The sequence below is a fragment of the Lactuca serriola genome, chromosome 2 (genome assembly GCF_051521515.1).
Source record: "Lactuca serriola cultivar US96UC23 chromosome 2, Lser_US96UC23_V15, whole genome shotgun sequence".
NCBI classification, from domain to species: Eukaryota; Viridiplantae; Streptophyta; class Magnoliopsida; order Asterales; family Asteraceae; genus Lactuca; species Lactuca serriola.
Genome location: NC_136409.1, coordinates 59348063 through 59372366, shown reverse-complemented (window position 1 = coordinate 59372366; position 24304 = coordinate 59348063). Strand labels below are relative to the sequence as shown.

The following is a 24304-nucleotide window of genomic DNA, read 5'->3' as shown; positions in this document are numbered from 1 at the left end:
AGGTAGAGAGTAAATGACAATTTTACCCTTACATTCCATCAAACATATTTCACAATATGGAAAAGAAACAACCATTTATAGCTGTTTGTCTGAACAAAGTGCTTAACCCAATTAAATCATTAAGTCAAAAAGAAACTCTAACTACAAGAATTATGACAGATGAGTTCTAAAAGTATTCATAAATCTTATATATTATGTGTTCTGTTATCTATACTAATATAGTAATATATAAAAATGTTGGGATTATTTGCTAAGTATTCGTGGATTGGGGCTGAAAAGTGTTGGAGTGTGTGCGTCTATTAACACTTCACCATCTTGCCTTTCCGGTATGTTAACAGTACGTCAAGTTATATATATATATATATATATATATATATATATATATATATATATATATATATATATATATATATATATATAAACTTGACGTATTGGAAGAGATTTTATTAAAAAATAAAAATATATCTTTTTTTCAGGTTGACACAAATGTTGGAAGGATAGTAGTGAGACTGGGGTGGGTCCCACTCCAACTACTACCAGAATCTTTTTGACTTCATCTCTTGGAGATGTAAGTAATAGTGTAATACATAAAATATATAAATATACATATATTGTTTTGTTAAAAATACTTCTAAACTTACTTTTTCACACAGGTATCCCGTGTTGGAGACGATTCAGAAATATCTATGGCCTAGACTTTGCAAGCTGGATCAGTTGACATTGTAACCAACCTTACCCTAAAATCATTCATATCAACAAAACAACGTCGAAAACATTAGTTTTATGTATATATCGTTTTATGAAAACTTTAAGCTAATTAACATATACTTAAATAACATATACAATTTACACTACCAAATGATCACATTAGGAAAGGTAAGAACCATTCTAACTTGAAGAAAAGAGATACGAAGTTTTTGATTTCTTGATTAATTTAAAAAAATGTAGGTTTTTTGCACGAAGAGTAAACCAAACTGTAACGCATGCCCAATGAGAGAAGAGTGTCATCACTTAATTTGCAAGTGCTTTCGCAAGGTAAAGTATATATACATACATTCAGGTGCTCTGAATGTGTTCAGATGAGAATCAGGACACTATTAAGCAATAAGCATAGTGAAATTGTTGCAAATATTATAATAAAAAAAGTGATGTCTAAATGATGCAGTGCAAGGCTTGCTCTCCCAGGACCAGAAGAAAAGAAAACAGTACCTTCTGTACCAAATGCAACTGAATCAAATCCAATCCCCCCTCTATTCACTACACCCATGTCATTACCTCCATCCGAAAACAACTACACTTCAAACACACAATCTTTTGGGAGACAATGTGAACCAATCATTGAAGAACCAACAACTCCAGAGCTGGAAACAACAGAATTATCATTAAGTGACATTGAAGATCAATACTATGATGATGATGATGGAGATGGAGATGAAATCCCAACTATCAAACTTGACATGAATGAATTCACAATGAACTTACAGAAAATGCAAGAAAGTATGGACATTCAAGGTGATATGTCAAAAGCTTTAGTTGCTTTGAATCCACAAGCTGCTTCTATACCTACACCAAAGCATAAAAATGTTAGTCGGCTTCGAACTGAGCATCAAGTGCAAGCCTTCTATATTCCTTTTAAAAGATTGTGAAAATTAACAACATAAACAAATAAATAAATAGATTCAATTTAATTTACTCTATAACTATGATGCAGGTATGAGCTTCCAGACTCTCTATCCAATTTTAGGAGGGGATAGTAGTACAACTTTCGTGTACTGGGAAGGGGTGTATTGTTACTTATTGCCTCAATTACATGACACTATTTCATTCGTATAGCTGCCAACCAACCAGCTATTAAGGTTCTTGGGTTTGGGATTCCGAACTTAGCTTTTCAACCGGTTAGTGGAACACCGAAACCCCTACACGTTCACTCAAAAGAAAATTAATTAGAAATACTTTATGGGTACTTGAATCTTGATAATGTTGGTGTTGGCACATGTGCAAAAATTCATTAATATAAAAAAAATATTATGTTCAACACATGAAATAAAGCATATATAGATGATGAAATTCTCAGGGGCATTTTATCAAACACATTGCAGGCACAATTAGAAAGATAAGTGTATATATGGCAAAGAAGGGAACATACCCTACACTTCATTTCAGATGCGGGAATCTGCTTCGTCACCGACGCTGATCCTCACCACCACAGCCTCCTGACGACGATTTTAATTTCGATTTCATAAAGTTATCAACGACGATGGAAGTAGAACAGTAAAAATCATGGAATTGAGAAACAAATGGTGGAATGAACTTGATCCTACAGTCTTCCCTGTCTTCCTTCACCTTCCGTCTTCCCCCAAACCAAATTACCTGAGGAAAATCTTAGCAGTCGCTCCTGAGTAGTTGTAACCATCCGGTGCGTATCATAAACTGAAAAACTGAAATCCCCAAATCTCCCAAAACCGATGTCTTCATAGGAACAATGAATAAAAGATAAGTAGAAAATCAAAATTACCCGGTTATCACTAACTGGAATAGCCCACAAGACGAAGGATTTATGGACAAATAAAAAAAACAGAGAAAGAAGGTAATGAAAAAGTACGTGAACTCTTAGCTAGAGCAGGTGGTTATGTCTCCAATTTGAAGAAAGATGGTGATGAAATCGAACCAACCAAGCTTGATACTAAGCATTGTTATTAACAGTGAAACTCTGCTCGAGAAATAACCAAGCCACTAAAGAGAAAAAAGAAAACGTGTTTCATCAGAATCGGAAGCGTAAGAAGTCGATGCATGCATCTTCATTCTTAAAGACCGAAATCGCCGATGTTGTCAAGCTCATCACGGGAAACACCGATCTGGTCTCCCGCAAAATACTCAGAACTGATTCGTATGGTGTGCTGGTCATAATCGATAATATTTTCCCTGCATCGGTGGTTCCAATGGCATGATGGTGATAATCTACACCTAACCGGCCGATCGAGTGGAGCAAAAAACCCAAAAACGTCGAAGCTGTTGATGACTTTGACTCGGTGTAGAAGACAGCGGGTGAAAAGGAAGACGGTGGAAGGATCGGTCGCGAACAATCTGAAATGAGTGGGAGGTGTGCCGGTTGTGTTTAGAAGTGTCCTTCAAAAATAGAGAAATCTAGAAAAGAAATGGTGGGAAGCACAGGAAGCGATGCAGAACTGGTAGGGGAGACGTGGGAATGACATGTATCGGAGCCCATCTTTATTTTACACCGTTAAGAATTCAGGGGACCAAACAGCCAATATCACAAAGTTTAGTGTCAAAAATCTGAACCACTACAAATACGAAAACTTATGGGTCATTTTTGCCAAAAAATCAAGATGTTCACTATTCCTAAGAAGTGTCCATCTTTAATATATATATATATATATATATATATATATATATATATATATAAGAATTTAATTATTAAAATAAGTAAAAGTAGTAATGATTAGTAAAGAAAAGTAAAATGATTAGTAAAAACAATGATGAGAAAAATGATTAGAGGGTAGAAATAAGTAGAGATGGGGTAGGAATAAATGAAGCCCTATTGACAGCTAAGAGAGGTACGTCATTATTTTTTTACAGCAACACTTCATCTTTCTCTCTCTCTCTCTCTCTCTCTCTCTCTCTCTCTCGGCTAATAAGCATCACCAGAGGATGCGTTTTGCGACCGCCAAAAAAGGGTGGAAGTCCTTCGTTCCTCCACTGGTGATCTACGCTCACCACAACCAAACACCCACCTTAGTGAACTGCTTCCACCCTCGAACAACAGAATGGCGCCAACGATGACCAGATCGAAGTTGAAAATAATCGGAGTTCGACCTCTCCACCTCCTTCTGGTCGTCCTCCGCACCCCTCCCCACCTTAGACGATGAAAACGGCCACCTTTTGTCGTCTTCACAACTCTCCTCCAATTGGAAAAGCATAACCCCAAACACCCCACCTCAATCGTTGTCGTTGCTGCTCTGATTCCCTTCTGAATCGTTGCTACCGGCGACGAGAAAGAAACCACGAAGAGGCTCACTAGAAAGCAACCTCTCCATCTCCTTCAGTTGTTTGCAACTCCCTCCCTTTGCTTCGTCGATCACCACCACAGAACAACCATTCCTTCCCTTTTTTGTGTTTGCTACCGATCGGACCAGAAAAGGAAGAATACGTTGGCGACAGCCATTTGTCGGCACACCTATTTGTGATTTACTCAACCATCGCCAGAACCCCCTTGAATTTTACCTTCGTTCATCCTCAGCAGGGGCGGAGGTTATATAGGGCCAGGGGGGCTGTGGCCCCCCTATTTTTTTTATATATATAGCCTTTATGTATTAAAAAAGTTACATATTATGTCCAAATCTATAAAATTTTACTTTGGCCCCCCCTGTTCTTCAATTTTTATACATATTTTATTTTCGCCCCCCCCCCTAATCGAAACTTCAAGCTCCGCCCCTGATCCTCAGTTTTCGTCCATTCGTTTCTTGGTCATTGAAGACGGAGACTTGTTCCTTTTTGTATGATTTTGCCCAAAAACAACCCTTCAATAGTTTAGGATGTTACCAAATCAGTCCCTCTATTGCATTGTTTGACCAAGACAACCCTTGTTTGCATTATTTAATCAACTCTAACCCCAATGGATTATTTTATTACAAAAATCGTCCCTTTTGGATATAATTTATCACAAATCAATCCCTTGTGTTAGATAAATTACAAATCAGTCCTTTTTTAAATATAAAGTATTTAAAAACAAGTCTCTTTAGTTTAAGATATTACAAAATAAACCCGAAAATATTTTAAAGTCCAAGAACGGTTACTTTGCAGTTATTCACGAAAAGCTTCACCAAAACGAACCTGGATCGAGATCACGCATCGAATGTGAGTTTCTATGGCCCCTCTTTTACAATTTTAATATTTGGGGGAGAACACATGTGTGTCTATTAAGAGAATCTCCAACCCACTCCCATTCTCCATTTTTTCCCTCATTTCTTCCCCCATTCTTCTCCAGCCCTCCCCTATTTATTCCCCCGTTTTTGGGGATATGAAGAGTATTACACCAAATATGGTGTTATACTATTCATTTCTCCCAAAATGGGGATGAACTTTACGTTGTCGGTTTTAGTCCCTCTATTTATATATTTATATATTTCTAGTTCATTTTTACCTACTAATTATAATTTAAATATAATATTTAATACTAATAATATTTTGTTATATATCAAATTATATTAATTAATTATACAGATAAAGTTTGTTTTTTGTTCATCACATTCATATAAAAATTTAAATACATATTGAAATTTTAAAAAACGATAACGTATTTTACAAAAAATTATAACTAAAAGTGTGTATGTCTAATATTTATATAAATGTATGTATAGTATTCATTTAAAAGTGTGTATGTGTAATAGATTTTATAAATGCATGTATAATATTTTTTATAAGTTTATTATAAATATAATATTTTGTATTTAATATTAATGTAATGAAAAAAATATAGATTATATATTTGTTAAAACTAAATTAATAGAGAGATGTGTTTGACAATCTATGTAAGTTGGAATAATGGAATATACTTTTTAGGGGTAAAAATCGGGTAAAAAATAAAGTAGGGTTGGAGATGAAACACTATTTGCCTCATTTTTTACTCCATTTTTTTTGGGGTGGGGGGGGATAGAGGTGGGTTGGAGATGGTCTAAAGTCTTGATGATTTTCATGTTTAATACAGAAAAAAAAACATCATACTTTATTATTAGTCAAAAGTTTATGAAATTGCAATCTAAATTGTATAAATCATCAATAAATCATATAAGTTATAGTAGAATGTTATAAATGATATAATTAGACCTTGTTATGATATATTAATTTATATGAATAAAAATCATAAGATGTGAAGTAGATTGCTATAAAGATATAAGTATAGTTGACGAATCAAAAATTGAAAGGCTTCTTATATATATGCACAAATACATTGAGAGCATAAAAAGACATTATACATATAACAAAATATGTTATTCAACATAATTATGTACAACAGAAATATACATTACCTTAAACAGTTGATAAACAAAGATTGAACAAATACATAATAATTAACTAAAAATATACAAAAAATCAATTATTATTATTATCATACTCTTGATCATCATATAGAAATGATTTTAAATAAACGATATATTTTATTTTAATAATTGTTATAAAAATTTAAATTATATTTACTGTAATATGAAATCTGACATATATGATAACATAATTGATTCTCAAATTTTAAGAATCTTTACCAAATAAATTATACACCATATTAATTATGCAACTTATCGAATATTATGGGAATTGTTGGTTTCACGCTGGATGAAACCTAGAAAATAAAATAAAAGTAGCTGTCATGCTGCCCAAATTTTGTCATAACAAACAATAAAAATTTGGAAATCCTTTAGTCTTATGAATCTCAATTACTAAAAGACTTAAATCAAAATCATTCATAAACATCAAAGAATTATAAGTATTCTAGAGTCTTATATCGGAAAGTTTAGGATTAAAATGTCTAGACACATTGTTAGGATCCAACATGCATGAGACTTCCTATATGAGTTATGTTTGTTTTTTTATAGCCATAAGAACTCGGATCATTTCCTAAGCTTTGGGCTATATTTTTGTGTCTACTGAGACCGGTTGTCTTAGGTGTTGTTTGTTTTTTTGGGTAAAAAGTGATTACATACTGCAGATCACATCTGTAGTCATCTATAGTAGAAAAGGTGGACCAAACGTCTGACGTCTGAAAAAAAAAAGACTGTTTGTTTTTTTTAATTTCTGCAGACTATTAAAATAAACTTAACTCTAAATAAACTGATTTTTTTTAACTTCAAAGTGATTTTTTAATATTTTCATGACTTTGTTATAAATAATTAACAAATCTAGAACAACTTTTATATATTAATGTATAAAATGTGAAAATAAATGGTACGAATTAACGTATATCTTTGATAAAAGCCAACAATTTTGGTCGCAATGTTATACCTAAACATTGTAATTAGAAATCAAAGAACTTGACACATAAATGGATGAAAATAAACTTCGATTTTTTCAATTAAATCAATTAAAAACGTACTGTAAGTATTTTCCCAAGAAAGTGACGAAACTGTATTAAATAATGTTTTATAAAATTTGGCACATAAAATATAATAATATATTATGATTTTTTTGCATATTTATATAAACCATTTCAACGACCATTATTTTAATAAAATGTTGTTTATAAATTTGTCAAAAATGTTATGTTTGTGTCGTTGAACCTTTTTTTTAAAGTATTTTAATTTTTTTTTCTTCAAATTCTTTATGATTAATAAAGTTGGAATAAATATAAATTTTAAAAAACTAAACAAAATAAAGATATATGTGTTTTTTTAGGCTAGAAGATGTCTGAAGATGTTAAAGACTCTGATCCATATATGCGCCAAGAAGAGGGCACCAGACAATTTTAGGTTTGCAGTCTTCAAAAAACAAACAGTTTGCGAAGGTTAATGTATGCCCGTGGTCTGCGCGACGCAGACAGAAGAGGCCAAGAAGATCTGCATACAAAAAACAAACAACGCCTATGTGAAAAGCCTCTGCGTTATAACCGTTAATCTGTATGGAACGCAAAACATCAGGTATATATCGACGATACTAATCTATACGGGTGGACATCCCGCCCACATGTATTAGCTTCACCATCGCCTGACGAGACGAGTTTAGCATTGACATTTCTATTTTTTACTACACGACATTGATAAAGCGTTGATGTGGAACTTTTAGCACTTCCATGTTAGTGTTGTGGAACTTTTAGCACACCCTTTTCATGCTAGTGTAGAGGTTTCGTGTCGCAGTTAAGTTGTGTGTTCATTATAGACCCCATATTTGTTTTGTTACCGTATAAAATTTACATTTGGTTTATACATGATTTTTGTTCGCTTAAACTAGTTAGATGAGACTGTATTTAGTGAGATAGTTTGTGACTCAAAACATAAGTGTCAATACCATAAATTAAGTCATATAACACTTAATTAACAACATGACACATTTGGTTAAGGTTGATTAACTTACATTTAATAAGTTATTTATATAAACCCTTTGTTTTTTTTACGAAAATACAATATTTATGTGGGAAGAGTTTTCTCTACTGGTTAAGTGTCGGTTTCCAAACTATGTAAGATAACACTTAATTAATATCACGACACGAATTTACAAAATTTATAAATTCGAAACTTATAAGTTTTACATATAAACTATACAAATGTTTGTACAAGGTTTCAAGAGTAAAGTTGGCTATTTTATGTTTGCACAAAGTGAGACATTACTTATTTTATATAAATTGGTATTCTAAATCCTTATATAAAAAACATTTTTGTCGATCGAAACCGTAAAAATTTAATATAAGTCTGATATACTTATCTATTTATCAAAATGGTGTATTTTTGGATTTGAACAAATGATATTTCTAAATGAGTCTAAGTACACTTTTATAACTCAATTATTTTGTACTTTTGATAAAAAAAAATTAAGTACTTATAAAAGTGGTCAATCAAATAAATTTTATAAAGCACTTTTGAGTATAAAGAAAATATATTTTGTGTCAAAACCTATAGAACTCATCAACAATTTTGTAACATCCCAAAAATACAGGCCAAAAATTTCATTTTTAAATACGTCATTATAAAACCAACAGTGTAATAAAACATTTGTAATATCATGTCATATCAAACCAAAGTAGAAATAATCAAACATGTTATCATAAAACAATATCAGAGTGTAATCCCAAAGATCTCATGTGCGGAAAACCATAGTGTGATGCGCTGCGATCAAGCCGGCTCCTTTCCTTTAAACACGAAGTACCTGAAACCAAAACAGAAAACCGTAAGCACGAAGCTTAGTGAGTTCCCCATCATACCACATACCACACAATCATATAACATACATATACTGTCAGGCATATCTGGGTGCCCGACCTACCCCTTCGGTCCTCTCGACCGGATACTGTCTAGCATATCTGGGTGCTAGCCTCCCCTTCGGTCCTCTCGACCGGATCTGCCTAGCATACATGGGTGTTGGGCTCCCCTTCGGTCCTCTCGACCGGATACTGCCTAGCATATCTGGGTGCTGGCCTCCCCTTCAGTATCTTTCAACCGGTAACCGGGGACTATTTCACCCCTACTACTACCACATAATATCATATCACATATGATAATCTGTCTAGCATAGTTGGGTACTAATCTACCCCTTCAGCCCTATCGACTGGTAATCTGGGGACTATCTCCCCTACTGTCACTAGCACATGTCATCGTATCATACTAGCACATAAACATATCAGGTAGTAGCAAACATAGACAATTATCACAAAGACAATCATCTAACAACAACTACTACTGGTGGGTCGGCATTGTGGCCGTAGACCCACCGCTACTGGAAGGTAACTCACCTCACAATGCTGAAGTCCTGAAGACACAATCCCACACTTGCCGAAGTCCCGCAGACTCGACCCCAGCTGCTGGCTGACAGATTCCCGAACTGTCAACACCAAAATAACACTCAATAAATAATTGGGTCCCAATACATAACCATACATACATTCTTTGGGTAATTACTACATTACCCCTCGCTTGGCTTATTCAAGCCCAAGGCCTAATCCGTAGGCCCAAAGTCAATTAGGAATCAAAGCCAAACACATGGCCCAATTTTCCAAATTGGGCCTAGGCCAATACATGGTCTCATTCTGAGGCCCAACATCATATACTCATTAAGGCCCAAACTATGGCCCATCTATGGCCCAATTTTCTAAATTGGGCCCAAGCCCCTTACTTGGGCCTTACCCTAGGCCCATTAAATTGCTCTAGCCATTTGCTTGATCTTGGATAGCCCATTTGATATCCCAATCATTAAGGCCCAACAGAAAGGCCCAACCATAAACCCAAATGAAATTAGGGTTTCACATAAAATGATGATTAGCGTTAAGTTTCCTACTTAACCTATTAAGCACTTAATCCATTAAGTCCCATATTGCCTAGATTAGTCTTTGCCAATGATTATTATTTAATATCTCCAGTTATTAAATAATTCCTGTGTGTCCCGATTAATTCCCCCTAATTAGGGTTTCCAACCCAATACTAGTCCATTAATTAATTTGTTGGGCTTTTAAATCAATTAGGGCTTTATTGGGCCTATTAAGCCCACTAGAATATCATTAAGCCCATTAGGGTTTTATTAGGGTCCATTAAGGTTTTATTAAGCCCATTAAGTCTTATTGGGTCCAATAGAGTCCATTAAGCTTCATTGGGCCCATTAGGGTTTTAGTCCTTTGTCCAATCATCCAAACAAGTCCAAACACCATCAAAGCACACCGCTACCCAACACGGCGGCCGGTGGCGGCAGCCACCACCCTACGGTGGTGGTTTGAGTTTCTTTTCATTATTTTCTTTCCGGTTACATTTTACAATGCTAACACCCCAAATAATCACAAACATACACACACACTAATACAAGTACATAAACAACAACCTAATGGCGGCCGACGGTGGCGTGTGGTGGCAGCCACCATGGCTGGCAGCCATGGTGGGTATCTTTTCCATTTTCCGGCCATCAAACACCCATACAACTCCAACAAAACCGGTAGCAGCAATTTCACATGAACATACACCCATAAACACACCCACAGCCACCTTTTACGGTGGTTAAGGGTGGCAGAAAAGGAACTAATGGCGACAGCCACCATGGTTGGCAGCCATGGTGGTTTCCTTGGGTTTTCCGGCCAACCAGCACACGCCAAAAGTTTTGAGACATTCACAAACTCACAGACATAACACCCACCATACATATATATACTTCGAACATGGAGGAAGATGAAGGCGGCAATGAAAAGACCGGCGAAACGAACCCGCGACGGCGACTGTGGTGCTCCGATTCCCGACTTCTTTTTCTCGTCGGAAAGCCAACAGCGACAGCAGCAAGGCGGCACGGAATGCGGCGGCGGACGAACAATGGAATAAGAGGGTGGTGTGGCGCCGGAAACTGAAGAGACGAGAGTAGTGGTCGCAACATCCCAATGAATGGCAGCGACGATCCACAGTAACAACCTCAAACGGCCTTGCTTACTTTCCGGCGTAGGGGAATTGGCTCCGGCGGCTGGAAGTTGAAGAGGTGAGGGTGGCTGCCGGAGATCTTCTGATGATGGCGGTTGCCTTCATGCCAGGGTTAGGGTTAACATGCGATGGGTTTTATACTCCCGTAGCCCATCAAACTTTTCTCCATAACAACACCTTTGGTCCCTCCCTTTTCTTATTCTTTCAAAATGAGGCCATATTTTACCCTTTCTACCCTAACCTCGGAAATCCTTTTCAAATTCGACCCTTAAATTACCAAACAGCCCCCCATAGTCTTAATTACAACATAATCAACCTCTCCACTTCATTTCTTTTTTTTTTAAATTAATTCCAAGTAATTACCACGGAGCCCCTGACTTCATAAATATTTATAAAATGGTTCCCAAACACACACTATTAACCCCCGACTTATAGAAATGTGGCAATTAACTCCTCCAACCCAACACCCTGCATATATAATTATTTATTTTAGGCTACCATTCGTTCATTAATTTATTTATTTCACTAATAAATAAACGGGTGTTACAACTCTCCCCCACTTAAATTAGATTTCGTCCTCGAAATCATCCCTTATCCTTCCTTACACACCCAACCACTCTAGTAACATGGTCACCATCCCAGGGTACACCCTAGCCTTCCCAGGGTAGTTGTGACCAATCTTCGCAAAGCCCTAACATCCTCATATGAATGAATCCTCGCAATAAGATCACATCTACTCCGTCTGAAATCTGCTATCTCGAGATGGTCTGAATCCCTGGCAGACCACTCATATTGAATCAATATCGTTGAATCCAGTCCACTTTATCTTTCAACCGGCTACTCAATTTCCAATAACTCGAGGTTCCCATTATAAAACAGGATCATAGACCTAATTATCTGTGCAGATCACTTGTACCTGGCCAAGGCCCATATACTCCTGTTGTGAGTGACTTGTCACTCCCCAATAAACCAGCTATTTCGTGAGTACTTGCAACCCCAAACACTAATACTAACACTGCTCAGACGTTGAAATTGCCCGAACACTGAACTGTCTGAAGCAGTATGCTGCCACATGGCTGCTTCCCACAAGCTACCGAGACCTCCTGGGTCTCAATTCACTCGCCAATCATCTGATATATTGGGTTCCGGCCCGGCTGCAGAGCCAAAGGACTCCCACTTAGTCGCCGCACACGACTTCTGAACTAAATCCTCCTCTAGAACTAGTTGCAACTAGTTATCATGTCACTGAGGCTCTAACAACTTTCTGATCTAACCGATCGAGTCCATGCGTCGAATCCTGTCATCATCAAACCCAAGGTTGAAAGTGATTGCTACCTAACCAATGGTAGCCTTATCTCACATGTCCTGAAGCAGTCCGTTGCTTTTCTAATCTCATAACTGTAGTGACGCTCCTACAGTCCTATCACTGGCTCAACCAGATCTAATCCATCTGGGTAATTCCGAAATCCAATCCGTGGATTTCCTTATCCTTACTGCTACACCCGAACTGGTGGGTACTACTGTTCCTTTTGCGTCCTAACAACGCGCTCACACTATCTACTAACCTAGTGAATGTTGCGGCTACACTCGTAGTCTCACAACACTTTCCATACCATCTGACTACTAGTGAATGTTATGGCTACCCCCGTAGTCTTACAACACTTTCCATACCATCTTACTACTAGTGAATGCTATGGCTACCCCCGTAGTCTTACAACACTTTCCATACCATCTGACTACTAGTGAATGCTACGGCTACCCCCGTAGTCTTACAACACTTTCCATACCATCTGACTACTAGTGAATGCTACGGCTACCCCCGTAGTCTTACAACACTTTCCATACCATCTGACTACTAGTGAATGCTACGGCTACCCCTGTAGAATTACAACACTTTCCATATCGGGTCGGACATGCACTCGACCTAACACATCACTGAACTAAACTCCTAACCGGAACTCTAACCTGGTTCTCGAAACCTGCTATCACGTGACCCCACTGTATTAGTACTGCACTCATGCCCATGATCAAAGCGTCACAGTAAACCACGAAATCATCTACACCCTCTGGCAATGTGAGAATCGGTGCCTCGCACGACCGATGTCTGAGAGTCTCGAGGCTGCCTGCTGCTCAGGCCCCCAACGAAAGGTCATCGACTTCTTGATCAGTCGGGTCAAAGGAACCTCAATCTCGAAGAAGTCCCATATAAATCTCTGGTAATAACCCGTTATACCCTGGGAATTCCGAATCTCAGATGGAGACCTCGGAATCTCCCACTGCATTACGGCCCCTATCTTGGCCGGATCAACTAGAATACCCTTCTGGTTGACAAGGTGCCCAAGAGATGGCACCCCACTCAACCAGAACTCATATTTGGAGAACTTTATAAAAAGTCTCTCCCCCACTTAGATTCGACTAAGTATTCACTGCACGCAAGAATTGAAGGATTTCCAATCCTTCCCGCTTCCCGGTATCCCCTTGATGACAACCTGTACTTACCAGTGCTAGCGATCCATCACCAATCAAACCTTAAGATCGTCCATCCTTTGAAATCTTAAAGAGTACTCTTGAAATTTGGTCCAATCTAGCACCTCAATCAATCTCCCATGCTGTCAATTGAAGGTCTCAATCTTCACTCTAGCTGACGAATCCTTGTTCTCATTTTCAATCTTGCAATACCACCGAACTCTAACCGAACACAACCCATGCGAAAATGCAATTCTCTTGAACATCTCATAACCAACCACTTATGCATCTAGCACCTGCAACTAACACTACCCTCTCCATGTTACCAGCTCTATCCTAGCAATGGTAGTGCCTTGAATTCCAAAATTCATCCATAGACAATTGTCGACCATACCTGAAGAATGATAGAACCTCTGAACGCTGACTTCATTGGAGAACAATCACTCCAACCCTGATCGAGTATCCTTAAAATAATACTCCTGCATAGATCCTGACAAAGATCCGAAATGATAACGGTTATCACGATCCAATACAATCGTTAACGGAACACCGTGAAGCCTCACAATTTCCTTCACATAAGAATTCGCAAGCTTTTCCATAGACCATTTCTCATTGGCTACTATGAAATGCGCACTCTTAGTGAATTGATCAATGACCACCCAAATCATGTCATGACCACTTTTTGTTCTAGGTAGTTTAGTGACAAAATCCATCGCAATGTCTTCCCATTTACCCATAGGCACAGGTAAAGGTTCTAAACTCCCACATGGTTTCTGATGTTGTTTCTTGACTCTTGCACAAGTCACACACTCGGCCACATACTTTGCAACATCAAGCTTCATCGTTGGCCACCAGTAGTAGGGTTTCAGGTCCTTATACATTTTAGTGCTGCCAGGATGAATTGAGTACATGGTTTTGTGAGCTTCTTCCATCAGAAGATCTCTTATTCCTCCTGACTTAGGTACCCAAATACGATCTTGGAATACCTTCAGTCCATGACTGTTTGTATCAAACACCAACGTTTTGCCCAAACGTTCCTCCTTCCAGTCATTCTTTTCAGAAGCTTCTTCTTGAGCTTTCTTTATACTCTCCACAATTATCGATACAACTTCTATTCTCAATGTTCTTGACCTTTTTCTCTCAACATTGACTTTCCAACTGAGAGCATCAGCAACAACATTAGCTTTACCGGGGTGGTAAAGTATCTCACAGTCGTAGTCCTTGAGTAACTCTAGCCAGCGTCGTTGCCTCATATTTAACTCTTTCTGATTAAAGAGATATTGGAGACTCTTATGATCAGTGAAAAGTTTACACTTCGTGCCATAGAGGTAATGCCTCCATACTTTTATAGCAAAAACTACCGCTGCTAACTCCAAGTCATGAGTAGGGTAGTTCCTTTCATGCTCTTTCAGTTGTCGAGATGCATACGCGATCACCTTATCTCTTTGGGTCAAAACACAACCCAATCCAACTCCAGACGCATTGCTATAAACAGCGAAGTCTTCAACTCCATCGGGTAGAGATAAAATCGGTGCCTCGCATAACTTCTTCTTTAGCTTCTCGAATGCTTCTTTATGCTTATCACTCCAAGCATAAGTAGCTCCTTTGTGGGTCAAAGCTGTTAATGGACTAGCGATCGAAGAAAAGCCTTGGATAAACCTTCGGTAATATCCGGCTAATCCTAAAAAGCTTCGGATCTCCGTGGGACTTTTCGGTTGTTCCCACTTCATCACAGCTTCAATCTTTGCTGGATCAACCATTATCCCTTCCTGGTTGACCACGTGACCCAAGAATTGGACTTCACGAATCCAAAAATCACATTTGGAGAACTTTGCATACAGCTTCTCCTTCTTCAAGACTTCTAACACTTCTCGCAAGTGTCTACCATGCTCCTCTTGGCTTTTCGAGTAAATCAGAATGTCATTTATGAACACTATCACAGATTTATCAAGGAACGGATTACAAACCCTATTCATCAAATCCATGAACGTTGCTGGAGCATTGGTTAGTCCAAACGACATAACCAAGAACTCCTAGTGTCCATATCTAGTTCTGAATGCGGTCTTCTCGATATCTTGCTCTCTTACTTTTAGCTGATGATATCCTGACCTTAGGTCGATCTTTGAAAAATAACTTGAGCCTTGAAGTTGATCGAACATGTCATCAATCCTTGGCAACGGATATCTATTCTTTATTGTTGCCTTGTTCAGCTCCCTGTAATCGATGAACATTCTCATACTTCCATATTTCTTCTTTACGAATAACACCGGAGCTCCCCAGGGTGATGAACTAGGTCTAATGAAACCTTTGTCCAATAACTCCTGAAGTTGCATCATCAGCTCTTTCATCTATGTCGGTGCTAATCGATACGGTGCTTTTGCTATTGGCGTGGTTCCTGGTAACAAGTCTATTCTGAACTCCACTTGTCTATCAGGTGGTAATCCAGGAAGATCTTCGGGAAATACTTTTGGATAATCACACACCACTGGTATACTCTGCATCACCTTCTTTTCCTTCTTAGCATCGATCACGAATGCTAAATATGATGTACATCCCTAGGTCAAACACTTTCTGGCTTTCATTAGGGAAATGATTCCAGAATTTACTCAGCGTTTATCTCCATACACCATAAACGATTCCTTCCCAGGCGGGTTTACCTTCACTATTTTCTTCTTGCATAAAATCTCGGCATCGTTGGCGCTAAGCCAATCCATTCCCAAAACGATGTCAAAACCATTAAGTTCGATAGGCAATAATTCCTCGTGAAACTTATTCCCATTAAGGTCGATTAAGATGTTTTTCATACGATGGCTAACAGGTACCAACTTGCTACTAGCAACTTCGACTAATAAAGCATTATCTAGTCTATCAACAGGCAAAGCTAGTTTTCTACCAAACTCATGTGAAATAAAGGAGTAGTTGGCTCCAGAATCAAAAAAAATTTGAGCAGGTAGTTCGTTAACAAGAAAGGTACCTGAAGCGACATCAGCTTCATCTTTCGCAGCCTCAAGTGTCATCTGGAAGGCTCTCGCCTTCTGCTTTGGTGGAATGTTGGGCTTAGCTGCCTCCTTCTTTTTCGGACAGTCTTTCAAAATGTGCCCTTCCTCGTTACAACCAAAACACACCCTTTTATTGTTCGGACACTCATTGGAAAAAAGCCCAGTTTTTCCGCACTTGTAGCAGGTTACATCCTCACTACATTTCCCAAAGTGCTTTTTCTTACACTTATCACACCATTTCGCTTCGCCTCCTTTTCCTCCACCAAACTTTTTCGAATCAGATTTCGAAAATTTGCTTTTCTTACCGGAACCAAATGTTCCCTAAAACTTTCTCTTCTCACCAAACTCAACCTTGTTGGTGGTTCTCCCCTTAATCATGTTCTCAACAGACTTGGCAGCCTAGATAGCTGCCTCTAGAGTATGTGCCTGACGTACCGGCACCTTGTACTCCCATGGGAGTCCCTTCACATACCGGTCCACCTTTGTCATCTCATCTGGAACGATGCGCAAAGCAAACTCCATCTTATCTGTAAAGTTATTAGTGTATTCATCAACTGACATGGTGCCTTTCGTCAATGCCAAAAACTTATTCTCCAACTCCCACAGATTTTGAGCTGAGCAGAACTTGCGCTTGAACTGCGCCAAGAACTCTGCCCATGACAACTGCAGTGGCTCATTAGGGCTTAAAGTCTTCCCTAGAGTGTTCCACCAACGAACGGCTCCACCTCGGAACTGACGCATTGCGTACGTGGTCTGTAACTTGCCTCTGCAACCACAAGTCATAAAGGTCAATTCCATCTCCGAGATCCAATCCATAACTCCAATCGGATCCTCCTTTCCATTGAAGGTCGATGGTTTGCAAGTTAGAAAGTCCTTGTACTTGCATCCTATTCCATAATTCCTTCCATCATGGTTGTTTTGCGTAACTATCGGTGGGTTGGCTTGACCAACAGATCCACTGAAGTTTCCGCCTTCCGAGTGCCCTTCATTCAATTCGGGCTCTTCCATTTGAATTGACAGTTCTTCACGATTCTGTTGAAGCAACTGTGACAACTGTCAATTTTCGATCAAGTCAAAGTCAACTAAAGTCAACAAGTCAAACCGGTCAACCCAATTTGCCCGTAGGTACTAGAGTTTACGTTATGTACTTTCTAAACAACTCTCTATTCTAATGAGAGATCATAAATCGAAAAGTGCGTACATCTAGATCTCCTTAACCTAAAACGGTGGTACATGGAGAGCCAAACCGATAAAACAATGTTACATACTCATCGGGAGTATGCAAGATCCTTAAACAAGGCTTAACGGGGTTTACGGACCTTGCATTGCGAAGCCGGACACTCAAAAAGGTCACCAATGAAACCTTTCTCAATCGTTTTCACTCCATCTCTTCTTATCAGAAATCTCTCCCAAATCTCTCTTTGTATGAGAAACCTCTCCAAGAATGTCAAATCTCTCCCAAATCGCTCTAAGTATGTGAAATCTCTCCCAAATCTCTCTAAGTATGTGAAATCTCTCCCAAATCTCTCTTTGTATGAGAAACCTCTCCAAGAATGTCAAATATCTCCCAAATCTCTCTAAGTATGTGAAATCTCTCCCAGATCTCTCTTTATATGAGAAATCTCTCCAAGAATGTCAAATCTCTCCCAAATCTCTCTAAGTATGTGAAATCTCTCCCAAATCTCTCTTTGTATGAGAAACCTCTCCAAGAATGTCAAATCTCTCCCAAATCTCTCTAAGTATGTGAAATCTCTCCCAAATCTCTCTTTGTATGAGAAATCTCTCCAAGAATGTCAAATCTCTCCCAAATCTCTCTAAGTATGTGAAATCTCTCCCAAATCTCTCTTTGTATGAGAAACCTCCCCAAGAATGTCAAATTTCTCCCAAATCTCTCTAAGTATGTGAAATCTCTCCCAAATATCTCTTTGTATGTGAAATCTCTCCAAGTATGTCAAATCTCTCCCAAATCTCTCTAAGTATGTGGAATCTCTCTCAAATCTCTCTCAAAATCTCTCTCAACTTTCTATAATCACTTGGGGCATCCCGACCCTCGAATTTGGCGAAAACAGCCCAAAAACGGAAGTCTAAGCGAAAAACGGACTTAAGGAACCGAAACCCATCTTAGGAACCGAAACCTTCTGAGCCGAAGGCTGCTGAACCGAACCCGAAAGGTCCTCTCGGGCCCGAACCTCGCATGCCTCACCCGAACCCGAACGTTCGGCACATTTTGGGTCTGACCACTTTCGCTTCTGATGACCTACCGAACCTTCGCTTCTGACCCTTCGGACCGAGCCTTCGGACTGAGCCCCTCGCCTTCGCCTTCTTCTCCTGGTTCGCACTTCGCTTCCGGCTCAGCACCAGCAAGGACCGAACCTCGGCCTAGGGACCGAACCTCGGCCTAGGACCAAGAGGTCTCGCTGGGAATGCTTTTTATCCCGGTTTTCGACTAAATTCGCATTTTAGGCCCGTTTTTAATTGTTTTAACACGGGATTTTCACCCAAAACTTTATTTTAACATATAAGGACCCTTAACTATTAATTAATCATGTTTTTAAGGATAAAACATTATCCAAAAGAGAGTGGGTGAAGTACAAAGGTAGAGTGTTGACTTTACTTATTTCTATGACACAAGCAACCACTCCCATACCCACTCCATGTCACTATTCACCACCAGCCCATCCCTAGTCACTTCATAGGTCCTTTCTCATTATTTTCAACTATTCTCACGTTCTTAGGGTTGGAACATCCATCCTCAATCCTCACACTTCAATCATTTTCTCATTTTTACCAAGAACCACACTCCAAACTCTCTCATCTTTTTCTCTCTAATTCGATAATTTCAAGGCATACTCCAAGACTTTTCTCCTACAATTAGTAAGTATCATCATCTTTCTTATGATTATTACACATCCTCCTACTCAAAATCATAGATTGCTTACACAAACATCATCACATTCTTGTTAGATCTTCGAATCTTCAAATGATTCTTCAAGTGTTCTTGGGTTGAACACTTCTCTTCTTCAACACTTACCTACTGAAATCACTCAAGGTGAGTTCATACCCCTACATTTTCATGTTTTCTCAAGTTTTTAGGGGGGGGGGGGGGGGAATACAAGTTAAAACATCAAGAACATAACTAAACTTTTCTAACAGCCTTCATCAGAAAAGTTCAACTCCATTCACGGACTGTTTTGGACAACTTAAACATTTTAGTTTTCAAAACTGTTTTAGGTGCATGTAGTTCCACTTCTTAGCTTTAAAATGACTACTTGCACATCTCCATACGATTTTTCTACAATTTATGGTGATTTTTACGAAACTGCCTATCATTTCAAACACCAATCCGGACCAGTCTGTGATTATGGACTTTTTCACCCAAGTTGGAGATCATTAAAAATCATGATAAAAATTATGACTAAACTAGACACATTTTGGGAACTCTCAGAATTTACGGATTTAGTTTTCAACTTCGTATGATTTTTCTATGACTTTCCAAAAACAGTGTAGAAAGGCTGAAAATTTGTTAACAGCTTATAACTTTCATAACACTTTGTATTATGTTGAGCAAAGTGTATAACGATAAGTTCTAAATATTGAATGTGTTTTCCTTGTTAGTTTATCATCATAAACTGAAACATAGTCATTCATGATAATATTATTCATTCATTTAGAACACGTATATTAAGCTATAATGAGCATAGTTTATGGATTCATAGCATTAAGGCATTTTCATAAAAGAATTCTTATACATTACAAATGTTTTGGATAAAATATAATAGGTATAGTTTATGTATCATTTACTTATAGTTTATGTATCATTTACTTCTCAAACTTATTTACCAAAGGTTTTCAGTTTAGTTCACGTAAATCTGTTAATGAATAAATTTGTGAGTCATTCCCTTCGGGTTACTTCCAAAGTAACAAAGTCAAAAAGTCCTGTAAATTGTAACCAGAGTCTCTTGTAGGGAGAACGTGATAGTTGTGTATAGATCTATATTGGGTTTGACGAACCCACACCAGAGCTGCTTGCAACAACTAGACCGGCAAGTCTGTGGTGACAAGTGTCATTTAACGGCGACGCCTGAAGAACGTCGTATTTCGAGGCCGTCTATGTCAAGTATGGTTATGATAGCTCACATGTGGTATTAACAAATCATAAGATTTACGGGTTCTAACTTTAAATTAGCGAGTTATGTCTATTTAGCTCACTGAAATTACTTTAAGTATGGAAAAAATACTTATACGCTTTCATATCAAAAAGGGTTTTATATCGATTTAAAATCACTTTTTACATCAACAATTACATACTTTATTGTATACTTTCGGTCTTGGTATTAAGACTACACATCAATCATTACGGGATTTTTCTCACATCAGAAAGGGTTTTATGCCGATTTAAAACCACTTTTATATCTTTAAGTATGACAAATATTTGTTCATTTTCGGTCCTGGTATTTAGGACTACATAACTTTTGTAAGGAAAATATTGAATTTTTCTTAGTAACATACATCTCTTTACAAAGATCGATTTTCAAACTCTTACTGTCAAAAGCTTATGAACTCACCAACCTTTGTGTTGACACTTTTCAAAACTACTTGTATTCTCAGGAATTCAGTGAAACAGGAAATCAACCACGTTTTGAGGATGGGACGATAAATCGTCGAACAGTTCATTTTGTATCATAATGTAATTGATTTGAATCATGTAAACATATACTTTGGTGTACTCTTTTTCAATTATATTTACGATGGTTGTATTTACTTTGAGCACTATTATACTCGTTGTTGTGATACTCTACATGAAGTCCTCCACCCCCGGACGTTTCCGCCATCCTTGGTTTGGGGGTGTGACAGCAACCGACTAGTCTCCTCCATTTAACGATCCAACATCGTTTGAATCATCAATTTTACACCAGCCATTGTTATCAGCTCAGGTGTCGCTGCTACGACAGGTATTTGCTCAATCACTGGTGGTTGATTCCTGTTTTCATCAACATTTCCAACTCCACTTCTTGTTCTCACCATTTTTGATCTACACACTGAATAAGGTGAAATTAGATCCTTATTCATGATAGATATTCAAATCATCCTTATCACTCCGAAACGTTTACATGCTAGTTCTAATATCGTAGATGTACGCTTAGAATCCTACACACATAAGGTTTCCAGATTCGGTCGGCAACAGACCATAGATCCGAACAAATAATATCATATATGGCAAACATATAACATTTAGCACATAAAAGCATTTTAGGTAATTTTCCTAAAATAAACTAGTGCTCGTGTCTAAATATCACAGACACACATCTCAAAATTTCACTTAGCATTTTAAGTTTAAGTCTAGAAATCCTACAAATTCCTAGTTCGCTTAAACTAATGCTCTGATACCAACTGTGACATCCCCAAAATCTCGGCCAGAAAAGACCGGTTTCATTTATGCTTTTTAAACATTTTCAAAGTAAATCCTTTTGATTTTAAAAGAGATGCGAAATTTGTTCCCAAAAACAAAACATGATAAAATAGATTTTTATCAAAACGTTTCATGAAGAAATATAATTTCATTCCATAATCAAAAACCCAGGATGTCATGTTCCGATACAGACCATAAAGCATAAACGATAACATTACAAGTCATTCAACAAATATATACATATACAGACTTGTAAACAAAACAACTTGATGATTATCCATCTTATGCCCTCGCGCCACTTCCTGTAATACAAAGAAACTGAGTGGGCCAGGCTTGAGAGCCTGGTGAGCATATAGGGTTTTCAACCCACAATAAATAATTATATTTAATTCCACCAACCAACAATAACCCAATTACCCATTCCCGTTATTCTCACTTTACATCCATAAAACAACTAACACAAGGGACCTAGTCTTAGAATATTTCATCGGGGCGACAACACATGCATTTAGGGGTTTCCCGGCAATATATGTCAAATAAGGCAACCATGAGGGGGATGGAGTACAGCGAATGAACACCCAAGTTCATTAACACCTACAGGTGGCGAGCCTGCTAGTGTTCCACAAGACTGTCTAGAAAAGTCTGTGGTCGTCATCTAAACTCCGCTAGATGACTAAACCAAAACAACATCGAGACCTCTCATATGTTTATTACACACCAACTATCTACCCATGTTCTACCAAACATATTAGTAGATAAAAAAATATACATTTTTATACATAGTTTAAAACATGTATAGCATGCTTTAATCAATACATATTCCACATAACAGATGAGGCACACACACATAACACATATTTCATAGAGAATAAATCAGATCTATGAGATAGAAGAGAGTGAATATACATTCACACATATAACAACAAAATATATACACATATCACGTATTTTATATAAAATACTTCATAAATATGCGTTGAAAGAAAGTAACTACAGACTCACTTGATCAGAAGATGATCGGACAACACTACGACTTGCATAAGTAGCATACTACGATAGATCTGGAAGATCTTCACAAAAATCGGACTCCTCGCGGGCAGAGCTTCGGCTCGGGAATAACGCACTTCGGGATCCTCGGGGCTTCGGATATTGTTTCAGGGATTGGGAATGATACCGGGGCTTCGGGATATGATTGGCACACAAATCGAGTCAAAAACTAGAGAGAAGAAAGAGTTTGAACAAGAGAAAATGGTTGATCTCGGTTTCTATTTATAAGCTGGGGGTCTGGGATTACATTGGGCGTAATTTCAATTTACGTTGGGTGTACTCAGTACGCTGGGCGTACTTTGACGTCACTGCATACGTCAATTAGTGGCACTCGAGTATTGGTTAGGCACCTTGCATCATTCTGAGTACGCTGGGCGTACTCAAATTACGCTCGGCGTAATTTGACTCGTCAAACTTCTAAATTGCGTAACTTTCGCATACGAGCTCCGTTTTCGACGTTCTTTATATCCACGCGTAGGTGAGACTACGCTCTACAACTTTTGTTTAGACTCCATCGGCTAATTTTGAATTTATTTTTATTATTTATTTTTAGTAGGCTCGGACAGGAAAACTTCGTTATAAAATCATAACTTCTTCGTCCGACGTCCGTTCTCGCCAAACTTTTCATCGTTTCGCTACTAACAATGAGATCTTCGATGCTTGTTTAGATTGTTTCGGCTAAAACCGCTCGATCTCAAATCGAGTATTCGGGCTGCATACCGCTAAGTCGAAACTTCAGAAAATCATAACTTCCTCATATGAAGTCAGATTTAGGCGTTCTTTTTATGCACGCTCTCGGTTTAACGGACTCTACGACTTTCGTTTAGATAACTAAGGCTAAATATTTCTCTAACGTAAATTTCACTTTTTACGTCATTCAGCGTTGCCGGTTCTGTCGTGAAATTTCGACAGGTCATAACTTCTTCGTTATAACTCGGATTTCGGCATTCTTTATATCTTCGGAATCCTTGTTTCGACCACTACATCTTTATGCAAAGATATCGGGCTTATTTCATGTGACAACTGTCAATTCAGGTCATTCTCGGATTCATGCATCTTTATAAAAACCATTCATGCACCACATGCCATGGCCTAGTAGTATAGATTAGGTCAAAATCTTGCATAAACTAGGATCCAACTAAGATCTAGGACTAATATACTTGACACTTACGATTCTAGTAAGTTGCTTAACTACAATAGGAAATGCCAATACTATAATTAGAATGAAACTTCAAACTTTGTTACAATTGAAAAAGGGTATAAAACCCTAAAAA

At 38.0% G+C, this 24304-nt stretch overlaps 1 pseudogene; it reads left to right on the top strand.

Moving 5' to 3' along the window:
* The first annotated feature begins 253 nt into the window (after positions 1-253).
* Positions 254-2133, top strand: LOC145090311 (DNA glycosylase/AP lyase ROS1-like; annotated as a pseudogene).
* Positions 2134-24304: the final 22171 nt, after the last annotated feature.